The sequence below is a fragment of the Pristiophorus japonicus genome, unplaced genomic scaffold (genome assembly GCF_044704955.1).
Source record: "Pristiophorus japonicus isolate sPriJap1 unplaced genomic scaffold, sPriJap1.hap1 HAP1_SCAFFOLD_494, whole genome shotgun sequence".
Taxonomy (NCBI): domain Eukaryota; kingdom Metazoa; phylum Chordata; class Chondrichthyes; family Pristiophoridae; genus Pristiophorus; species Pristiophorus japonicus.
In genome coordinates this window covers 432,003-451,375 of record NW_027254400.1, presented here as the reverse complement: position 1 = coordinate 451,375, position 19,373 = coordinate 432,003, and the positions used below count along the sequence as shown (strand labels likewise).

The window sequence follows — 19,373 nt, the reverse complement described above, 5'->3', positions numbered from 1 at the left end:
ATTCCCTCTCCCACTCATTCCCCTCTCTCCCTCCTTTTACAACTTCCAAGCACTAATCTCTCTCACAGAGCGGACACAGACACGATGGGCCGAATGGCCCTCCTTGTGTGCTGTAAGATTCTGTCAATGTTCAGGGATGAATCACTGAGAATGATTATTCAGGCCCCACCTCCTTGTTAACAATAGTAAGATGCAAACAGGAGCTGCTGTTACAGGTGGCTCTATAGCTCAGGGGTTAGAGCCCTGCTCTTGAAAACCAGGGGTCGTGGGTTCAAATCTCACTGGGGCCTACTCAATTTTGGCTTCTGTTACTGAATTGACCGTCAATCGGCGACAGGCCGACACCATCAACAGGAACCGCTCACTCCGCACTTTACAATCTGCCCACAGCACTTTCACTTCCCACCCCCAGTCTGTATCCCACCTTTTCCACATCCAGTCTCAGAGACACCGATATATCATCGACTCATAGAAACTTACAGCACGGAAGGAGACCATTTCGGCCCATCGTGTCTGCACCAGCCGACCAAGAGCTATCTGCTGAGCAGGGCCACATAGTCCGCATGTTCCAGACACGAGACTCCCAAAGCAAGCGCTCTACTCGGATCTCCTTCACGGCAAGCGAGCCAAAGGTGGGCAGAGGAAACGTTACAAGGGACACCCTCAAAGCCTCCCTGATAAAGTGCAACATCCCCACCGACACCTGGGAGTCCCTGGCCAAAGACCAGTCTCCCCTTCCATCTCTCTCACTCCTTCCCCACTCTCTCCCATTCCCTCCCTCTCTTTCTCCTTCCCCACTCTCTCACTCCTTCCCCACTCTCTCCCCTTCCCCTCTCTCTCCCTCCTTCCACTCTCTCTTTTCCCTTCCCCTCTCTTTCCTGTTCCTTCCCGTGTCTTTCTCCGGGCAGGTGGCTCCATAGCTCTGGGGTTCGAGCACTGGTCTTATCAACCAGGGGTCGTGAGTTCAAATCTCACTGCAGCCTAATTTTAGTATTTAGACACCTGTCTCTCATTCCTCCCACTCTCTTCCCCCTTGAAAGGATGCAACATTCAAATGAACCCGTTCACAGTGTTTGGGCTCATTCAAAAGGATATTTAATTTGGGACTATCGATTGGAAAGTTTGGAACCCTGAAGTGCTTATGGAAGAAACTACAAACTTGAATAGAATTTTGGAATTTTTAAAGACACATTCAAGGCTGTGTGCGGGCCTAAAGAACTGACAGGAGACAACTTGATTATTGAGGCTGTCTGGGTGTTGGGACTAACATAACTTGTCTGGAGAAATGGGTATTCGAGAATCCTTCTCCACAAGAGATATTAACATTACAACAAATAACCCAGAGATAGCCAACCATCAACCTGAATCTGGAAAACCATTTCAGCATATGCATCACAAAGAGGCCCAATCCAGCCTGTATGCGAAAAACGAAGCACAAATGGACAGTGCGATTACCAAACTAATATTTCCATCAGGAAACAGTTTATCGAACATCAACCCACCCAAAACATTAACTTTTAATGAGCCCGCCAAAATATTACAAAGAGTCAAGCCTGCCAAATACAAACAAAGAATCCTGGACTGATTTGGCGCGAAGATTAGAACCACTCAAACCGTATAACTGGCCCCTGTTTTAACAGAGGGTATGACATACTTTGCCAAACAACCGAGACCACGCTTGTGTCATCAAGAAGGGAGAGAAACCAACGCGACCGTTGTAAACTAACTTCTTCAGCCTCGAAGTCCTGAAGTCCTGAAGGAAGAACATCACCATCGCAGCAACAACTGACCACAGCCAACGTGGTATCAATGAAAAACCACCACGATCGACCAAACTACAAATAAACTCCAACTGGAAGAAACCGAAGAATCGAAAGTTTCCAGTCTACAATCTAAGCCCTGACTACCAACAGGTGAAAACATTACCCAAAGAGACTTTGAACCTATTTCTAACAAAGAAAACCGGGTACTTACCCCATAGATCCAAAACATGCCTTACCGCATCAGTGGACTCAACCCAACTGAAGATTACGCAGCTAGAAGTCTTCTCCGACGTTCGGGGTACGGCAAGCAGAACCTACACAATTCAAGGAACCCCGAAACCGCGAACTACCACTAACTGACCAGAAAGGATTGGTAAGCATAGTCCCTGCCTGCCCTGGAGTCTAACCTAGCTAGGATTAGGTATGGGGAGGTGGGAGGTGTCATTTTACTGTACACCCCCTTTGAATGTGTAATGTATTGTTCTTTATCAGAGTGATGATAAGTTTTGACATTGTATTTTCTTGTCTTTAATAAAATCAAAGTTCTTTTGCACCAAACCAGTGACCCTTGCACTTTGTCACACCCCCCCAAATAAATCCAGAGTCTCGAACCCAAGGGAGTGGGGGCGATTCGAACCGCTCAAGTAGGTCAGAGGTGAACCTGACCCCCGGGACCACCACCACACTCTTACACTCCCGTCTCTCTCTTTTCCCTTTCCTTTCAGGTTCTCCCCCTCTCTGTCCTTCCCCTCTCTCTCTCACTCCTTCCTCCTCTCTCCCCTTAACATCTCTCTCCCCTTCTTCCCTCTCTCTCCCCTGCCCCTCTCTCTTCCTCCCTGTCTCCCCATCCCCTTCCCCTCCTACTCGCTCCTCTCCCTCTCTCTCTCCCACTCCTTCCCCTCTCTCTCCCCCCTTCCACACTCTCCCTCTCTCCATTTCCTCCCTCTTTTGCCCCACCTCCCTCTCTTCCCCACTCTCTCCCCTTCCCCTCTCTCTCGCCTTCCGCCTCTCTCTCACTCCTTCCACTCGCTCTTTTCCCTTCCCCTCTCTTTCCTGTTCCTTCCCCTGTATTTCCTCAAGCAGATGGCTCCATAGCTCAGGGGTTAGAGCACTGGTCTTGTAAATCAGGTAATGTGATTTCAAATCTCACGGGGGCTGACTCAAAATTAGTCTCAGTATTTAAATTCACCGTCAATTAACAAGGGCTTTAATTATAAATATTAAACAGCTCTGAGACTGACCCTGGAACTGCAGGCTACCCTCTTGTCTCTCTTGCACTCTCTCTCCCCTTCCCCACTCTCTCCCTCTCCCCTTCCCCCTCTCTCTCACTCCTTCCACTAACTCTTTTTCTTTCCTGCTCCTTCCCGTGTCTTTCTCAAAGCAGGTGGCTCCATAGCTCAGGGGTTAGATAATTGGTCCAATAAACCAGGGGTCATGAGTTCAAAACTCCCAGGGGCCTCCTCAAAATTCACTGTCTATTCGGAAAAGTTTCAATCATAAATATTAATAAGGGTTTTAATGATAAATATTAAACAGCTCCAGGACCGACCCTCCAACAACAGGCTTTTGTCTCTGTTACACTTTCTATCCATCCAAATCTCTCTCTGCCTTCCCCATTCGACATCTTTTTACCCCGCTCTCCCTTTCCCGCTATTTCGCTCTCCCTGTCTCTCACTCATTCCCCCCTCGCCACACCCTCTCTCCCCTCACTCTCTATCCTTTCCCGTCTCTCTCTCTCTCCCCTTCCCTCTCTCACTCCTTCCCCTCAATCTCTCCATCCCCTCCCCGCCCCTCCATCCCCTTTCCGCTGTCTCTCACTTCTTCCTACATTATACCCGACGTAAACTAGAGGTGATCTAAAACTCGGCTGCCCCCATATCCTAACTCGCACTGAGTCCCACTCACCCATCACCCCCTGTGCTCACTGCCCCCATATCCTAACTCGCACCGAGTCCCACTCACCCATCACCCCCTGTGTTCGCTGCCCCGTGTCCTAACTCACACCGAGTCCCGCTCACCCATCACCCCCTGTGCTCACTGACCCCGTGTCCTAACTCGCACCCAGTCCCACTCACCCATCACCCCCTGTGTTCGCTGCCCTCTGTCCTAACTCGCACCGAGTCCCACTCACCCATCACCCACTGTGCTCGCTGCCCCCTGTCCTAACTTGCACCGAGTCCCGCTCACCCATCACCCCATGTGCTCGCTGCCCCCTGTCCTAACTCGCACCGAGTTCCACTCACCCATCACCCGCTGTGCTCGCTGCCCTGTGTCCTAACTCACACCGAGTCCCGCTCACCCATTACCCTTTGTGCTCACTGCAACGTGTCCTAACTCACACCCAGTCCCACTCACCCATCACCCCCTGTGCTCACTGCCCCGTGTCCTAACTCACACCCAGTCCCACTCACCCATCACCCCCTGTGCTCACTGCCCCGTGTCCTAACTCGCACCCAGTCCCACTCACCCATCACCCCCTGTGCTCACTGCCCCCGTGTCCTAACTCACACCCAGTCCCACTCACCCATCACCCCCTGTGCTCGCCGACCAACATTGGCTCTCGATTAAGCAACACCTCGATTTCAAAATTCTCATCCTTGTTTACAAATCCCTCCTAGGCCCTCGCCCCTCCCTATCTCTGTAACCTCCTCCAGCCCCTACACCCCTCCCTATCTCTGTAACCTCCTCCAGCCCCTACACCCCTCCCTATCTCTGTAATCTCCTCCAGCCCCTACACCCCTCCTTATCTCTGTAACTTTCTCCAGCACTACACCCCTCCCTATCTCTGTAACCTCCTCCAGCCCCTACACCCTCCCTATCTCTGTACCCTCCTCCTGCCCCTACACCCTTCCCTATCTCTGTAACATCCTCCAGCCCCTACACCCCTCCCTATCTCTGTAACCTCCTCCAGCCCCTACACCCCTCCCGATCTCTGTAACCTCCTCCAGCCCCTACACCCCTCCCTATCTCTGTAACCTCCTCCAGCCCCGACACCCCTCCCTATCTCTGTAACCTCCTCAAGCCTCTACACCCCTCCCTATCTCTGTAACCCCCTCCAGCCCCTCGCCCCTCCCTATCTCTGTAACCTCCTCCAGCCCCACAACCCCCCGAGATGTCTGCACTCCTCTAATTCTGCCCTCCTGACCATCCCTGATTATAATCGCTCCACCATCGGTGGCCGTGCCTTCTGTTGCCCGGGCCCCAAGCTCTGGAACTCCCTCCCTAAACCTCTCCGCCTCTCTACCTCTCTTTCCCCTCTCTCCCCTTCCCCTCTCTCTCACTCCTTCCCCCTCTCTCTCATTTCTTCCCCCTCTCTCCACTTCCACTTCCTCTCTCCCCTTCCCCCTCTCACTCCCCTTCCCCCCTGTCACTCCCCTTCCCCCCTGTCACTCCCCTTCCCCCCTCTCTCGCCCCTTCCCCACTCTCTCCCCTTCCCCTCTCTCTCCCCTTCCCCACTCTCTCCCCTTCCCCTCTCTCTCCCCTTCCCCTCTCTCTCCCCTTCCCCACTCTCTCCCCTTCCCCTCTCTCTCCCCTTCCCCACTCTCTCCCCTTCCCCTCTCTCTCCCCTTCCCCTCTCTCTCCCCTTCCCCTCTCTCTCCCCTTCCCCACTCTCTCCCCTTCCCCTCTCTCTCCCCTTCCCCACTCTCTCCCCTTCCCGACTCTCTCCCCTTCCCCACTCTCTCCCCTTCCCCTCTCTCTCCCCTTCCCCACTCTCTCCCCTTCCCCTCTCTCTCCCCTTCCCCTCTCTCTCCCCTTCCCCTCTCTCTCCCCTTCCCCTCTCTCCCATTCCCCACTCTCTCCCATTCCCCTCTCTCTCCCCTTCCCCACTTTCTCCCCTTCCCCTCTCTCCCCTTCCCCACTCTCTCCCCTTCCCCTCTCTCCCCATCCCCACTCTCTCCCCTCCCTCTCTCTCCCCTTCCCCCTCTCTCTCACTCCTTCCCCACTCTCTCTCTCCCCTTCCCCTCCCTCTCTCTCCCCTTCCCCCTCTCTCTCACTCCTTCCACTCTCTCTTTTCCCTTCCCCTCTCTTTCCTGCTCCTTCCCGTGTTTTTCCAAAAGCAGGTGGCTCTGTAGCTCAGGGGGTTAGAGAGCTGGTCTTGTAAACCAGCGGTTGTGAGTTCAAATCTCACTAGAATGTAATCAAAATTAGCTCAGTATTTAAATTCACTGTCAATTAACAAGGGCTGTAATTAGAGAAATATAAAAAATAGGTGCAGGAGCAGGCCCTTCTAACCTGCACCACCATTTAATGAGGTCATGGCTGAACATGCAACTTCAGTACCCCATTCCTGCTTTCTCACCATACCCCTTGATGCCCCGAGTAATAAGGACTTCATCTAACTCCTTTTTGAATATATTCAGTGAACTTGCCTCAACAACTTTCTGTGGAAGAGAATTCCACAGGTTCACCACTCTCTGGGTGAAGAAGTTTCTCCTCATCTCGGTCCGAAATGGCTTACCCCTTATCCTGAGACTGTGACCCCTGGTTCTGGACTTCCCCAACATCGGGAACATTCTTTCTGCATCTAACCTGTCTAACCCCGTCAGAATTTTAAACGTTTCTATGAGATCCCCTCTCATTCTTCTGAACTCCCGTGAATACAAGCCCAGTTGATCCAGTCTTTCTTGATAGGTCAGTCCCGCCATCCCGGGAATCAGTCTGGTGAACCTTCGCTGCACTCCCTCAATAGCAAGAATGTCCTTCCTCAGGTTAGGAGACCAAACCTGTACACAATACTCCAGGTGTGGCCTCACCAAGACCCTGTACAACTGTAGCAACACCTCCCTGCCCCTGTACTCAAATCCCCTCGCTATGAAGGCAAACATGCCATTTGCTTTCTTAACCGCTTGCTGTACCTGCATGCCAACCTTCAATGACTGATGTACCATGACACCCAGGTCTCTTTGCACCTCCCCTTTTCCTAATCTGTCACCATTCAGATAATAGTTTGTTTCTCTGTTTTTACCACCAAAGTGGATAACCTCACATTTATCCACATTATACTTCATCTGCCATGCATTTGCCCACTCACCTAACCTATCCAAGTCGCTCTGCTGCCTCATAGCATCCTCCTCGCAGCTCACACTGCCACCCAACTTAGTGTCATCCGCAAATTTGGAGATACTACATTTAATCCCCTCGTCTAAATCATTAATGTACAATGTAAACAGCTGGGGCCCCAGCACAGAACCTTGCGGTACCCCACTAGTCACTGCCTGCCATTCTGAAAAGTACCCATTTACTCCTACTCTTTGCTTCCTGTCTGACAACCAGTTCTCAATCCACGTCAGCACACTACCCCCAATCCCATGTGCTTTAACTTTGCACATTAATCTCTTGTGTGGGACCTTGTCGAAAGCCTTCTGAAAGTCCAAATATACCACATCAACTGGTTCTCCCTTGTCCACTCTACTGGAAACATCCTCAAAAAATTCCAGAAGATTTGTCAAGCATGATTTCCCTTTCACAAATCCATGCTGACTTGGACCTATCGTATCACCTCTTTCCAAATGCACGGCTATGACATCCTTCATAATTGATTCCATCATCTTACCCACTACCGATGTCAGGCTGACCGGTCTATAATTCCCTGTTTTCTCTCTCCCTCCTTTTTTAAAAAGTGGGGTTACATTGGCTACCCTCCACTCCATAGGAACTGATCCAGAGTCAATGGAATGTTGGAAAATGACTGTCAATGCATCCACTATTTCCAAGGCCACCTCCTGAAGTACTCTGGGATGCAGTCCATCAGGCCCTGGGGATTTATCGGCCTTCAATCCCATCAGTTTCCCCAACACAATTTCCCGACTAATAAGGATTTCCCTCAGTTCCTCCTCCTTACTAGACCCTCCGACCCCTTTTATATCCGGAAGATTGTTTGTGTCCTCCTCAGTGAATACCGAACCAAAGTACTTGTTCAATTGGTCCGCCATTTCTTTGTTCCCCGTTATGACTTCCCCTGATTCTGACTGCAGGGGACCTACGTTTGTCTTTACTAACCTTTTTCTCTTTACATATCTATAGAAACTTTTGCAATCCGTCTTAATGTTCCCTGCAAGCTTCTTCTCGTATTCCATTTTCCCTGCCCTAATCAAACCCTTTGTCCTCCTCTGCTGAGTTCTAAATTTCTCCCAGTCCCCGGGTTCGCTGCTATTTCTGGCCAATTTGTATGCCACTTCCTTGGCTTTAATACTATCCCTGATTTCCCTTGATAGCCACGGTTGAGCCACCTTCCCTTTTTTATTATTACGCCAGACAGGAATGTACAATTGTTGTAGTTCATCCATGCGGTCTCTAAATGTCTGCCATTGCCCATCCACAGTCAACCCCCTAAGTATCATTCGCCAATCCATCCCAGCCAATTCACGCCTCATACCTTCAAAGTTACCCTTCTTTAAGTTCTGGACCATGGTCTCTGAATTAACTGTTTCATTCTCCATCCTAATGCAGAATTCCACCATATTATGGTCACTCTTCCCCAACGGGCCTCGCACAACGAGATTTCTAATTAATCCTCTCTCATTACACAACACCCAGTCTAAGATGGCCTCCCCGCTAGTTGGTTCCTCGACATATTGGTCTAAAAAACCATCCCTTATGCACTCCAGGAAATCCTCCTCCACTGTATTGCTTCCAGTTTGGTTCACCCAATCTATGTGCATATTAAAGTCACCCATTATAACTACTGCACCTTTATTGCACACACCCCTAATTTCATGTTTGATGCCCTCTCCAACATCACTACTACTGTTTGGAGGTCTGTACACAACTCCCACTAACGTTTTTTGCCCTTTGATGTTCTGCAGCTCTACCCATATAGATTCCACATCATCCAAGCTAATGTCCTTCTGAACTATTGCCTTAATTTGCTCCTTAACCAGCAATGCTACCCCACCTCCTTTTCCTTTTATTCTATCTTTCCTGAATGTTGAATACCCCTGGATGTTGAGTTCCCAGCCCTGATCATCCTGGAGCCACGTCTCCGTAATCCCAATCACATCATATTTGTTAACATCTATTTGCACAGTTAATTCATCCACCTTATTGCGGATACTCCTTGCATTAAGACACAAAGCCTTCAGGCTTGTTTTTTTAACACCCTTTGTCCTTTTAGAATTTTGCTGTACAGTGGCCCTTTTTGTTCTTTGCCTTGGGTTTCTCTGCCCTCCACTTTTCCTCATCTCCTTTCTGTCTTTTGCTTTTGCCTCCTTTTTGATTCCCTCTGTCTCCCTGCATTGGTTCCCATCCCCCTGCCATATTAGTTTATCTCCTCCCCAACAACACTAGCAAACACTCCCCCTAGGACATTGGTTCCGGTAATTATAAATATTAAACAGCTCTGATACCGACCCTGGAATTACAGCTCCCCTCTCCTCTTCTCATCCTGGTTTACTCTCTCTCCCACATTAAAAATCTCTCTTTCCCTTCCCCATCATGACCCATTCTGCATCTTTTTTTCACTCATTCTTCTTTTTTATCCTCTCTCCTTCCCGTCTCTCCCTCCTTCCCCTTCCTGTTCTCACCACCCCTCTCTCTCCTTCCCCTCCCTCTCTTTCCCCTTCCCCTCTCTCTCTTTCCCTTTCCTCGCTCTCCCCTTCCCCTCTCACTCTCCCTCTTTCCCCTCTCTCTCCTCTCTCCCCTTCCCTCTCAACTTTCATTCTCTCCCCACTCCTTCCCCTCCTCTCTCCCCTTCCCCTCTCTCCCCTTCCCTCTCGACTTTCATTCTCTCCCCACTCCTTCCCCTCCTCTCTCCCCTTCCCCTCTCTCCCCTTCCCTCTCTACTTTCATTCTCTCCCCACTCCTTCCCCTTCTCTCCCCTTCCCCTCTCTCCCTTTCCCCCTCGAGAGACACAAAGAGAGAAAGTGAGCGTGTGTGAGAGAGACAGAGAGAGTGAGAAAGTGTTGTGTGTGCAATAACTCAACAGACAGATTACTGTCAACTCCGAACAGGTACACACCTGGCTCTACTTTATTAGGGCCCAAAGTGATTACATTACAAGATGGCTGGCCTTTTATACCTGGGCCACACACGTGTGTGTACAGCCCAATGACCTCCGACAGTGGCCCCACCTGGTGGCTAGTAACCCCAAGCACACATACATGACAGAAAGAGAGAGACAGAGAGACAGAGAGATTGGGACAGAGTGTGACTGAGTTGCCTTGCGATGTTTTACTATGTGAAAGACCCGATATATCGATGTTGAGAAGTGAATATTGAAGAGACGGAGGCAGGAGTCTGGGGGATGAGACACAATCTGAGCGTTTCACTGACCCCTCCTCATTCTTCAAATACACAGCACTAACTCGGGAATGACCCACAGCCCAGCGCAGGTGGTTCCATAGCTCAGGGGGTTAGAGCACTGGTCTAGTAAACCAGGGGTCGTGGGTTCAAATCTCACTGGGGCCTACTCAAAATTAGCTCAGTATTTAAATACACTGTCAATTAACAAGGGCTTCAATTATAAATATTAACAACTCTGAGACTGACCCTCAAACAACAGGCCTCTGTCTTGCTGACACTCTCTCTCACTTTCCCAATCTCTCTCTGTTTTCCAGGTCATGACCTGTTCTGCATTTTTTTTCCCTGCAATCTCACTTTCTCCATCTCTCTCCCCTTTCCATCTCTCTCCCCTTTCCCTCTCTCTCCCCTTCCGCTCCCTCCCCTCTCTCCTCTCTCTCCCTCTTTTGCCTTTCTTTTCAGATTCTCCCCTGCTCCCTCTCTCTTCCCTTCCTTTCTCTCTCCCCTGCCTCCTCCCTCTCTCGACTTCCAATCTCTCTCCCCTTCCCCACTCGCTCTCTCCCAATCCGCTCTCTCCCATTCCCCTCTGGCTGACTCCTTCCCCCTCTCTCTCGCATTCCCTCTCCCACTCATTCCCCTCTCCCCCCTTCCCCCTCCCTCGCCTTGTCCTCTTTCCTTCCCCTCTCTCTCACTTCTTCCCCTCTCTCTCACTCCTTCCCCTCTCTCGCCCCTTCCCCTCCCTCTCACTCCTTCCCCCTCTCTCTCCCCTTCCACTCCCTCTCACTCCTTCCCCCTCTCTCCCCTTCCCCTCTCTCTCCCTCCTTCCACTCTCTCTTTTCCCTTCCCATCTCTTTCCTGCTCCTTCCCCTGTCTAGTTCCAAGCAGGTCGCTCCATAGCTCAGGGGTTTGAGCACTGGTCTAAATAAACCAGGGGTCGTGAGTTCAAATCTCACGACAGCCTACTCAAAATGAGCTCAGTATTTAAGTTCACTGTCAATTAACAAGGGCTTAAATTATAAATATTAAACAGCTCTGAGACCGACCCTTGAAGGACAGGCTTCTCTCTCCCCTTCCAAACCTCTCTCTTCCTTCCCCATCACATTCCGTTCTGCATCTTTTTACCCTCTCTCCCGCTATCTCTCTTTCCCTGTCTCTCACTCCTTCCCCTCTCTCCCCTCACTCTCTATCCTTTCACCTATCTCACCCCTTCTGCTCTCTCCTTGCTGATCTTTCTCCTCTTCCCCCTCTCTCTCAGCTTCCCCCCTCTCTCCCTCTCCTTCCCCCCTCGCTCCCCATTCTGCTCTCTCTCCCCTTCCCCTCTCGCTCACTCCTTCCTCTCTCCCTTTTCATTTTCTCCCCTCCTCGCTCTATCTTCCCTCTCCTTCTCCCTCCCCTCACCTGTCTCCACTCCCCTCCCTCCTGACTTGCTCTCCTTCCCTCACTCTCACTCTCGCTCTCCCCTTTCCCATCAGACTCTCCCCCTCCCCATCTCAACAATTCTCCCCTTCTCCCTCTCTCCCCTTCCTCCGCTCTGCACAGAAAGAGAGAGACAGTGAGAGAGAGAGAGAGAGAGATTGAGAGACTGAGAGACAGAGAGAAAGAGAGAGAGACAGAGAGATTGAGGCAGAGTGTGACTGAGTTGCCTTGGGATGTTTTACTACGTGAAAGACCCGATATATCGATGTTGAGAGGCGAATATTGAAGAGACGGAGGCAGGAGTCTGGGGGATGAGACACAATCTGAGTGTTTCACTGACCCCTCCTCATTCTTCAAACACACAGCACTAACTGGGGAATGACCCACAGCCCAAGGCAGGTGGTTCCATAGCTCAGGGGTTAGAGCACTGGTCTAGTAAACCAGAGGTCGTGGGTTCAAATCTCACTGGGGCCAACTCAAAATTAGCTCAGTATTTAAATTAGCAAGGGCTTTAATTGTAAATATGGGTCAAATACTTTATTTAGATGGAGAGTGACAGAGTTAATTCAAAGATGAGGGCCTTGAAGTTCAGGAAAGATAACTTTGATGGTGTGAGATGTGAATCGACTGGCCAGTGATCCTTAAAGGGTTGATGTTGGATTGACAATGGCAAACATTTAAAGATCACATGGATGAACTCCAACAATTACACATCCCTGTCTGGAGTAAAAATAAAATGGGGAATGTGGCTTACAAGGGAAATGAAGGATAGTGTTAAATCCAAGGAAGAGGCATATAAATTGGCCAGAAAAAGCAGTAAACCTGAGGACTGGGAGAATTTTGTAATACAGCAGAGGAGGACAAAGGGTTTAATCAGGAGGGGGGAAAATAGAGTATGAGAGGAAGCTTGCAGGCAACATAAAAACTGACTGCAAAAGCTTCTAAAAAGATTAGTGACGACAAACATAGATCCCTTGCAGTCAGATTCAGGTGAATTTATAATGGGGAACAAAGAAATGGCGGACCAGTTAAACAAATACTTTGGTTCTGTCTTCACGAAGGAAGACACAAATAAGTTTCCGGAAGTACGAGGGGACTGGGGGGGAGTCTTGTGAGAAGGGGGAACTGAAGGATATCCGTATTAGGTGGGAACTTGTGTTCGGGAAATTGATGGGATTGAAGGCTGATAAATCCCCAGGGCCTGATAGCCTGCATCCCAGAGTACTTAAGGAAGTGGCCCTCAAAATAGTGGATGCATTGGTGATCATTTTCCAACAGTCTATCGACTCTGGATCAGTTCCTATGGACTGGAGGGGTAACTAATGTTATGCCGCTGTTTAAAAAAGGAGGGAGAGAGAAAGCGGGTAATTATAGAGCGGTTAGCCTGACATCGGTAGTGGGGAAAATGATGGAATCAATTATTAAACATCAAAAAGCAGCACATTTGGAAAGCAGTGACAGGATCGATCCAAGTCAGCATGGATTTATGAAAGGGAAATCATGCCAGACAAATCTTCTCGAATTTTTCGAGGATGTAACTCGTAGAGTGGACAAGGGAGAACCAGTGGATGTGGTGTATTTGGACTTTCAAAAGGCTTTTGACAAGGTCCCACACAAGAGATTGTGTGCAAAATTAAAGCACATGGTATTGGGGGTAATGTATTGACGTGGATAGAGAACTGGTTGGCAGACAGGAAGCAAAGAATCGGGATAAACGGGTCGTTTTCAGAATGGCAGGCAGTGACTAGTGGGGTGCCGCAGGGCTCAGTGCTGGGACCCCAGCTATTTACAATATACATCAATGATTTGGATGAGGGAATTGAGTGTAATATCTCCAACTGGGTGGCAGTGTGAGCTGTGGGAAGGACACTAAAAGTGTGTAGGGTGACTTGGACAGGTTAGGTGAGTGGGCAAATGCATGGCAGATGCAGTATAATGTGGATAAATGTGAGGTTATCCACTTTGGTTGCAAAAACATGAAGGCAGAATATTATCTGAATGGCGGCAGATTAGGAAAAGAGGAGGTGCAACAAGACCTGGGTGTCATGGTACATCAGTCATTGAAAGTTGGCATGCAGGTACAGCATTTTTCTCTGCCCTCCCCATCACTGTTATGTTCAGAATAAATCCACGGGACCGTATCGTAAGCTGAAACTATTGTGACCTTGGTCTCTTTATTGAGACCCCAGAGTGGGGAAGCAGCATGGTGGATCACCTTATGTACCTGCTTGTCCCAGGGTGCACAAGTGACCCTTAGGCCTCCCACAGGTGTGCCCACTAGTGGCAAGTCTGACATATTGGTGAGGTTTAGGTGCATACATAACATCACTCCCCCCCCGCCCCCTCCAAAGGCTGATGTACCAGTTATGTGCAAGTTGAGACGATATGACGCCCTGTGTCCCCGGGTCGATCACCTGATTTGAATTCCTGGCCTGGGTGAGTTGGTCGGAACGTTGCTGCCCGGCCGAGTGCCTGGTGTGATGGGACAGACGTGGCCAGGTCCTTTCACAATGGTGGCCTGCTTATCGATAGTTTGCAGTCTGGTCTGGTCCAAACGCTTTCTGCGTTTGCTCAGTACATGGTTTCACAACCAAACACTCCATTTTCATCACACACACACACACACACTCCATTCCCCTCTTTGTCTCACACAGTGCTCTCGGCCCCATCTGGGGGCCCTGAATATTGTCCACGTCACTTATTCTGATGTGGCGTGGAGGGGGGCCGTACGATCGTGGTGCATTCTCTGCTGATAGCAGACGGAAGGCTCGGTCCTGAGCGACTCTGTCCGGTGACTGCGTAGCAACCCGGGACAGCCGGGGCCTGTAGGGAGTCTACCGCGACACGTGTGGAGCTCGGCTTGGTGATCTGGGCTGCCCGCTGCGGACTATTGTCGCTGACCCTAAGGCCTGGAGAGCCCAGGATGGGCCGATACGGCCCTGAGACTTTCAGTGGTAGCGGGAGGCCGTGTGGTCCCCCGTGGATCCTGGGCCGTAGTACGGAGGTTCCCGCACCACCGACTGTGTGTAGCCTCCCTGCCTTTCTTTGTAACACGTTGCAGGGTTTGTCCCACAGGGCGGGGGGCAATCTGATGGGATGAGCATTACGTCTTTGCGACGGATAAGCTGCAACACTCCCGTCTGGCGGTTCGCCGTGAGCAGGCGGTAATGTGATAACACATCACTTGCTACAAGTACTTTGTCAGATACATATACGACCGGTTGGTGTTCACCCGCTACTTTGGCTTGTTTTAACGTACCCCCGACCCCATATGATAGTACACCATTGGCCGCGAAAGAACGCTCACATGGGTTCCACAGTGCAAACAACTTATTGGAACATAGTGGGTTCATAGAAACATAGAAACATAGAAAATAGGTGCAGGAGTAGGCCATTCGGCCCTTCTAGCCTGCACCACCATTCAATGAGTTCATGGCTGAACATTCAACTTCAGTACCCCATTCCTGCTTTCTCGCCATACCCCTTGATCCCCCTAGTAGTAAGGACCTCATCTAACTCCTTTTTGAATATATTTAGTGAATTGGCCTCAACTACTTTCTGTGGTAGAGAATTCCACAGGTTCACCACTCTCTGGGTGAAGAAGTTCCTCCGCATCTCGGTCCTAAATGGCTTACCCCTTATCCTGAGACTGTGACCTCTGGTTCTGGACTTCCCCAACATTGGGAACATTCTTGCTGCATCTAACCTGTCTAACCCCGTCAGAATTTTAAATGTTTCTATGAGGTCCCCTCTCATTCTTCTGAACTCCAGTGAATACAAGCCCAGTTGATCCAGTCTTTCTTGATAGGTCAGTCCCGCCATCCCGGGAATCAGTCTGGTGAACCTTCGCTGCACTCCCTCAATAGCAAGAATGTCCTTCCTCAGGTTAGGAGACCAAAACTGTACACAATACTCCAGGTGTGGCCTCACCAAGACCCTGTACAACTGTAGCAACACCTCCCTGCCCCTGTACTCAAATCCCCTTGCTATGAAGGCCAACATGCCATTTGCTTTCTTCACTGCCTGCTGTACCTGCATGCCAACCTTCAATGACTGATGTACCATGACACCCAGGTCTCTTTGCACATCCCCTTTTCCTAATCTGTCACCATTCAGATAATAGTCTGTCTCTCTGTTTTTACCACCAAAGTGGATAACCTCACATTTATCCACATTATACTTCATCTGCCATGCATTTGCTCACTCACCTAACCTATCCAAGTCGCTCTGCAGCCTCATAGCATCCTCCTCGCAGCTCACACTGCCACCCAACTTAGTGTCATCCACAAATTTGGAGATACTACATTTAATCCCCACGTCTAAATCATTAATGTACAGTGTAAACAGCTGGGGCCCCAGCACAGAACCTTGCGGTACCCCACTAGTCACTGCCTACCATTCTGAAAAGTCCCCATTTACTCCTACTCTTTGCTTCCTGTCTGAGAACCAGTTCTCAATCCATGCCAGCACACTACCCCCAATCCCATGTGCTCTAACTTTGCACATCAATCTCTTGTGTGGGACCTTGTCGAACGCCTACTGAAAGTCCAAATATACCACATCAACTGGTTCTCCCTTATCCACTCTACTGGAAACATCCTCAAAAAATTCCAGAAGATTTGTCAAGCATGATTTCCCTTTCACAAATCCATGCTGACTTGGACCTATCATGTCACCTCTTTCCAAATGCACTGCTATGACATCCTTAATAATTGATTCCATCATTTTACCCACTACCGATGTCAGGCTGACCGGTCTATAATTCCCTGTTTTCTCTCTCCCTCCTTTTTTAAAAAGTGGGGTTACATTGGCTACACTCCACTCAATAGGAACTGATCCAGAGTCAATGGAATGTTGGAAAATGACTGTCAATGCATCCACTATTTCCAAGGCCACCTCCTTAAGTACTCTGGGATGCAGTCCATCAGGCCCTGGGGATTTATCGGCCTTCAATCCCATCAATTTCCCCAACACAATTTCCCGGCTAATAAGGATTTCCCTCAGTTCCTCCTCCCTACTAGACCCTCTGACCCCTTTTATATCTGGAAGGTTGTTCATGTCCTCCTCAGTGAATACCGAACCAAAGTACTTGTTCAATTGGTCCGCCATTTCTTTGTTCCCCGTTATGACTTCCCCTGATTCTGACTGCAGGGGACCTACGTTTGTCTTTACTAACCTTTTTCTCTTTACATATCTATAGAAACTTTTGCAATCCGTCTTAATGTTCCCTGCAAGCTTCTTCTCATACTCAATTTTCCCTGCCCTAATCAAACCCTTTGTCCTCTTCTGCTGAGTTCTAAATTTCTCCCAGTCCCCAGGTACGCTGCTATTTCTGGCCAATTTGTATGCCACTTCCTTGGCTTTAATACTATCCCTGATTTCCCTTGATTGCCACAGTTGAGCCACCTTCCCTTTTTTATTTTTATGCCAGACAGGAATGTACAATTGTTGCAGTTCATCCATGCGGTCTCTAAATGTCTGCCATTGCCCATCCACAGTCAACCCCTTCAGTATCATTCGCCAATCCATCCCAGTCCATTTCTGGCCTTCTCAGCGGCCCCCCCCTTTACCTTTGCCCCAAACCCAGTGGCCTTCCTCGCTGGCCAACACATGCCTCTGTTCCGTAGCGGCCACATCCCGTGGTCTGGACGTTTCTCTCGACCCGTGGTCTGGACGCTTCTCTCGACTGCCGCCATCTTCCTCCCCAGGGATTTCCGCCTCTGGCGTCGGGAAGACACATTCGGATGGTTTCGGCCGGAGCCCCACTCCGCTTGGTCGACCTGGAGCCTCTTCCGTCGCCGCCAAGAGGTCGTCGGCTTCGGGTGCTGGGTACCCTCCGTCTGTAACCGCTGCTCGGTTGATCTTCGCCTCCTGGTGGTCGCGATGAGCGGCCTGTGCCTCGGGGGTCTGCAAATGGATCTGTACTTCGACGCCTGGTTCAGCTGAAGGTGGGGGGCTTGCTCAGCCTTTGAGCAAGGGGAGAGGTTGTTCGCCAGAGAAGGTACACAGAGGTCTTCCCAGTTCCATCGAATCTTCCCCATCCACCTTCTACCAAGCAGCATTGGCCCATCACCTGAAACAATCCACAGAGGTAAATCGCGCACCGCTCCCTCATGGGATACCCTTATGCCCGCACTACCAATAACTGGTCTCAGTTCCTTGGTGTAGGTGCCCAGCTTTGCCTGAATCGGGATCAGCTTGGGTCATTGTGCTCTGTCGCCCCCCCCCACAGCCTCTCGAATGCCTTCTGGCTCATTATTGATTGACCCGCCCCCGTGTCTAGTTCCATGGAGACTGGAGTGCCGTTAGGTCCAACTTTTCACATTATCGGAGGGCTTTTGGTGGTGAAGGTGTGTACCCCATGTACTTCCCCTTCAGCCTCAGGTTGAGTTGCCTCTCCTGCTCGTTCAGCGTGACCCTCGCTGGATCGATGGTCCTCTCCTGACTCTGCCACGTGGTGAGTCACAGACCGTTTGCACATTCGCTGGAGGTGCCCCATTGTTCCACGGCCCTTGCACACACAGGGCTTGAATCGACATTGATGGGCTCGATGGCTGACCCCAGCAGCACCAACATGGTGCTAATGGATACGCATTCACGGCCCACGGCGGACTCTGAGTCACTCGAGGCCTAGGTCTGGCCTCTGCGGTCATGTGGGCCCTGTCCTGTGCCGCTCTGCCTGCTGAATACATTATTTTATGCACAGTACTTGCCGGTGAGCTTCGAATCTGTTTCGTGTTATCGCTCGTGGATATGAAGGCCTGGGCTGTCGTGATGGCCTTGCTCAGATAGAAACATAGAAACAGAGAAAATAGGTGCAGGAGTAGGCCATTCGGCCCTTCGAGCCTGCACCACCATTCAATAAGATCATGGCTGATCATTCACCTCAGTACCCCTTTCCTGCTTTCTCTCCATACCCCTTGATCCCTTTAGCCTCAAGGGCCATAACTAACTCCCTCTTGAATATATCCAATGAACTGACCTCAACAACTCTCTGCGGCAGGGAATTCCACAGGTTAACAACTCTCTGAGTGAAGAAATTTCTCCTCATCTCAGTCCTAAATGGCCTACCCCTTATCCTTAGATTGTGTCCCCTGGTTCTGGAGTTCCTCAACATCGGGAACATTCTTCCCGCATCTAACCTGTCCCGTCCCGTCAGAATCTTATACGTTTCTGTGAGATCCCCTCTCATCCTTCTAAACTCCAGTGTATAAAGGCCCAGTTGATCCAGTCTCTCCTCATATATCAGTCCAGCCATCCCGGGAATCAGTCTGGTGAACCTTCGCTGCACTCCCTCAATAGCAAGAATGTCCTTCCTCAGATTAGGAGACCAAAACAGAACACAATATTCCATGTGTGGCCTCACCAAGGCCCTGTACAACTGCAGTAAGACCTCCCTGCTCCGATACTCAAATCCCCTCGCTATGTCGGCCAACATACCATTTGCCTTCTTCACCGCCTGCTGTACCTGCATGCCAACTTTCAATGTCTGATGTACCATGACACCCAGGTCTCCTTGCACCTCCCCTTTTCCTAATCAGTCACCATTCAGATAATATTCTGCCTTCCTGTTTTTGCCATCAAAGTGGATAACCTCACATTTATCCACATTATCCTGCATCTGCCGTGCATTTTCCCACTCACCTAACCTGTCCAAGTCACCCTGCAGCCTCTTAGCATCCTCCTCACAGCTCACACTGCCACCCAGTTTAGTGTCATCTGCAAACTTGGAGATATTACACTCAATTCCTGCATCTAAATCATTGATGTATATTGTAAATAGCTGGGGTCCCAGCACTGAGCCCTGCGGCACCCCACTAGTCACTGCCTCCCATTCCGAAAAGGACCCGTTTATCCCGGGATCCGGCAGACAGCAGCTTGCGAAGGATGACCTCGTGACCGATTCCGAGCACGAAACCGTTCGGCAACATTTCCCGCAAAGATCCCGCAAAAACC

General features: G+C 50.1%; 3 non-coding genes across 3 annotated transcripts; all 3 read left to right on the top strand.

The window, feature by feature from the left end:
• Window positions 1–217: 217 nt before the first annotated feature.
• Window positions 218–290, top strand: trnas-uga (transfer RNA serine (anticodon UGA)). Its single transcript has one exon. It is a non-coding gene; the product is annotated as a tRNA-Ser (tRNA).
• Window positions 291–10,095: 9,805 nt separating this feature from the next.
• trnat-agu (transfer RNA threonine (anticodon AGU)) lies at window positions 10,096–10,169 on the top strand. Its single transcript has one exon. It is a non-coding gene; the product is annotated as a tRNA-Thr (tRNA).
• A 1,649-nt stretch (window positions 10,170–11,818) lies between these two features.
• trnat-agu (transfer RNA threonine (anticodon AGU)) lies at window positions 11,819–11,891 on the top strand. The gene has a single exon. It is a non-coding gene; the product is annotated as a tRNA-Thr (tRNA).
• The last annotated feature ends 7,482 nt before the right edge of the window (window positions 11,892–19,373 follow it).